Source organism: Hemiscyllium ocellatum, chromosome 18, assembly GCF_020745735.1.
Source record: "Hemiscyllium ocellatum isolate sHemOce1 chromosome 18, sHemOce1.pat.X.cur, whole genome shotgun sequence".
Taxonomy (NCBI): domain Eukaryota; kingdom Metazoa; phylum Chordata; class Chondrichthyes; order Orectolobiformes; family Hemiscylliidae; genus Hemiscyllium; species Hemiscyllium ocellatum.
Genome location: NC_083418.1, coordinates 31,609,539 through 31,613,835, shown reverse-complemented (window position 1 = coordinate 31,613,835; position 4,297 = coordinate 31,609,539).

Below are 4,297 nucleotides of genomic sequence, written 5' to 3'. Positions count from 1 at the left end.
TCCTCCAGTATCCCATCATTCTGTGCACGGTCACGTCAGACTGTTACCTCAAACTGTTAGGAGATCGCCCCCTAACTGTAGGGATGAGTTGGAGATTCCAGTACTGGACTGGGGTGTACAAAGTTAAAAATCACACAACATCAGGTTATAGTCCAACAGGTTTAATTGGAAGCACACGAGCTTTCGGAGCGTCGCTCTTTCATCAGGTGGTAGTGTACAGCTCAATCCTAACACAGAATTTATAGCAAAAATTTACAGTGTGATGTAACTGAAATTATACATTGAAAAATTGATTGTCTGTTAAGCCTTTCATCTGTTAGAATACAATGATAGTTTCACTTCTTTCATGTGTAAATCACAAAACCTTTTTTTTAAAAGTTGCATTCTCAGGTTAGCTGTTAACAATGGTGATAGCTAGACAATATGTTGAAGGTGTTAGCCCCCTGTGTTCTCTGTCTATGACCTGATGTTTAGATTGATTCTAACCTAAAAAGTGAGATAACGGAGTTTTACATAAATTCATGCAGTTTTTGAGCTGAGTTCTATATGAATGCATGCAGTTTTTGAGCAAAGTACAATGTAACCCTGAAAGTACAAATTCACCACACAAAATATATGTGTGCATGTGGGTCTTTGTCTGTCTGTGTGTGTGTCTGTCTGTCTGGGTTGGGGGTTGTGAGTGTGAGAAAGTGTATGTGTGTGTGTGTAGTGAATGTAGAGTGTCTTAAGCCTGTGAAGGGTGCATGTCTGAGTGTGGGAGTGTGGGTGTCTGTGTGTATAGGAGTGCCTGTTTATGTGTGTGTGTATAGTGCAATGGTGGTCACCTGTAATGTGACATGAACCCAAGGTCCCAGTTGAGACTCTCCCTATGGGTACCAAACTTAGCTATCAGCCTCTGCTCGGCCACTTTTTGCTGCTGCCTGTCCTGAAGTCCGCTTTGGAAGATGGTCACCCGAAGGTCCGAGGTCGAATGTCCTGGACCACTGAAGTGTTCCCCAAGTGTTCCACTGAAGTCACATGAGTACCTACCATGTACAAGGTGGGAGGTGTCCCCATGCGTAATGGTGGTATCTATGTCCACACTCTGACACGTCTTGCAGCGCCTACCGTGACAGGGTTGTATGGAGTTGTCCTGAGAGCCGGGCAGCTTGCTACGAACAATGATCTGTTTGAGGTTTGGCGGTTGTTTAAAGGCAAGTAGTGGAGGTGTGGGGAAGGTTTTGGTGAGGTGCTCATCCTCATTGATAATGTGTTGCAGGTTACCCTTCGTTGTTCAGTATTTCTCAAGAGTTGAAAAACTACACCATGTTCTTCGTGACCTGCAACACAGTATTACAGTTCACATGCTGCAGATACCGGAGGGTTGCCGTTGCCTGTGGAACTAAACTTAGAGTAATTGCCTCCTCGAACATACTGGGATATCCGAAAGCTAGTGTGCTTCCAATTAAACCTGTTGGACTATAACCTGGTGTTGTGTGATTTTTAACCGTAGGGAAGGCGAATAACTCTTAGCAGGAAAGAATGAGAAAATGTTCCTGGAGTTGAGTCTGGATATTTATAATAGCTAAAGCTTGTGCTGCGATATACTAAGTTTATCTTTTTGTGATCAAGTCTCTCCACCAGAAACATATACAGCACAGGCACCTTTGTTTATGATGTGGAGATGCAGGTGTTGGACTAGGGTGTACAAAGTTAAAAATCACACCAGCCTAGGTTTATAGAACAACCTTGGTTATCCGAACATCAATTATCCGAATTTTGGTTTATCCAGACAAGATCTTCAGGTCCCGAAGTTTGAGATCGGAAACTGGATTCCGTCACTACCTGCAGAAACTCTCTTTTCAAGACAGACTGCCTACCAGTGAACTCAGCAACTTCGCTCCCACTCTGGCTGTCATATCTAGCTCCTGCAACGGGTTTCCAGAAGGGGGGTGGAACTGTTGTGCGAGGACCTGGAGGTAGATGGTGTTGCACCCACTTTGTGTCTCGGTCCTGGGACTATTTCTGCAAGCCACAGTTTCCAGCCGGCAGCAGTTGACGAAGTGCAGGGCTGGTGATGGCTAAGGGGAGAGACCCGAAGGAGAAGCAAAGGAGAGGAAAGGAGGTGACCTCAGAATCCGATTGAAAAGGCTGTAGGTGGCAGCTCGGTGTACATCCGAAGGAGGTTTTCCCACTGGTTGAGTCGTCTCTGTCTGGTGCAAGTGGTTAAATATTAAATTAATTCAACCTCTTGCTCATGTTAACTTGATTTAAGTTAAAAATCACACAACACCAGGTTATAGTCCAACAAGTTTATTTGGAAGCACTAGCTTTCGCAGTTCTGCTCCTTCATCAGTTGGTTGTGGAGTGTAAGAGCATAAGACACAGAATTCTGTGTCTTACGATATAACCTGGTGTTACATGATTTTTAACTTTGTACACCCCAGTCCAACAATGGCATCTCCAAATCATAATTTAAGATATTTACCCGATTCTGATCAGTTATCCATATATTCGATTATCTGAACAAAATACTCACTGCCCGTGTCATTTGGATAATCGAGGTTGCCCTTCAGAGTGCTGCTCCTTCGTCAGGTATCTAGTCTGGCACAATGCCCAGGGCAAACAATTATATGTAAAAGATCAAAATGTCACACAACTGATGCGATGTATTAAACATCGCTGTTAACTCTTTAATTACTTAAAATGGGCATGCAGGTTTTAATTGATATGTAAATCCCAGAATTTCTTTCAAGTTGGTGGGCGGCACGGTGGTTAGCACTGCTGCCTCACAGCGCCAGAGACCCGGGTTCAATTCCCGACTCAGGCGACAGACTCCCCGTGTCTGCGTGGGTTTCCTCCGGGTGCTCCGGTTTCCTCCCACAGTCCAAAGATATGCAGGTCAGGTGAATTGGCCATGCTAAATTGCCCGTAGTGTTAGGTAAAGGGGTAAATGTAGGGGAATGGGTGGGTTGCGCTTCGGCGGGTCGGTGTGGACTTGTTGGGCCGAAGGGCCTGTTTCCACACTGTAAGTAATCTAATCTAATCTAATCTTACAGCCCCAAGATAAAAATGTTTTATCAGTGGATTAAAAAAGATGACATCTCAGTTCAGACAATGCATAAAGGTGTGAGGTTAGAGTCTGTCTGTATCCCAAGCTGGAGTCAGACTGGTTTTATTTCCAAAGTAGGAATTTATAAAATGCCACATTTGCTGGCTGCTGACAGATTGCGAACATTTTGAACAAAATAGAATGTTTCTGCAAATACAAATCTGCACGTGCAAATTCACCCATAGACCTACATGTGTTTGTGTGTGCACATGCGTGGGTGTGTGTGTGTGTGGAGGGGGAAGTGAGAGTCTGTGTGTGTGTGTGTGTGTGTGTGTGTGTGTGTGTATATATGAGTGACCGAGTGTATTTGTGCACGTACATGCTTGATAGAGTGTATGCACGTGTGCCAGAGTATATGCCCACATACACATACACAGTCAGTCACTCATGCTCCCCTCCCCCACCCCACCCCCAAATCTCACACACAGCACTCCATCAGAACTGCACGAAAGTGGAAGGTGCTGGTGATTTTTGATTCAGTAGTAACTAATATATCAACTTCTTAAATAATTCAGTCTGCTTAGCTTTACTGCAAAGTTCATTAGCAACCTCTCATTGTCAGTAAACAGTGATGGATGTGCTTTGGAGTAATGCAAATTTAATTTTCCAATTTAGTTGCTAATGTAAAAAAAAATTTAAATATCTCCAGTTTATTTCCACTAATTTTCAAACTATGTCTGTTACATACAGCTTCTTCAATCCATCATTCTAAGGTGCATTGATCATGGAACGTTCTTTTGATAAAATCAAGAGTAATAGAATCAAAGGTTATGGGGGTACATAATCTTATTGCATTGGGAAGCAGGTGCGAGGGGTGAATGGTCTTTTTTGTACTGATTTTGTAAACCCATATGTATTAAACTTTACAGTACTGGATTTTATTTCTTGTATGTATCATATACATGTGGTACATTATTACATTTCCTCATAAGCTAACTTTTGCGGTCTTAGTCTTCATATCGCAAATGACAATCTTTCACATTGTTTCCCATGTATTTGAGGTGACACTGCAAAAAGCCAATTTTTTAAAATTCAAAAGTAAATCTCATTTAACCTTTCCCCATGAACTGAACATGCTGATATCTTTCTTATTGTATTTACTAATTTTAAAAATTTGGGCCTGCATCCTTCTCTCAAAAACATGGCTTTAACTCATACCAACTCTTCCCCATCCATGTATGCTTTTCTTCTCCTGGGCTTATAGCC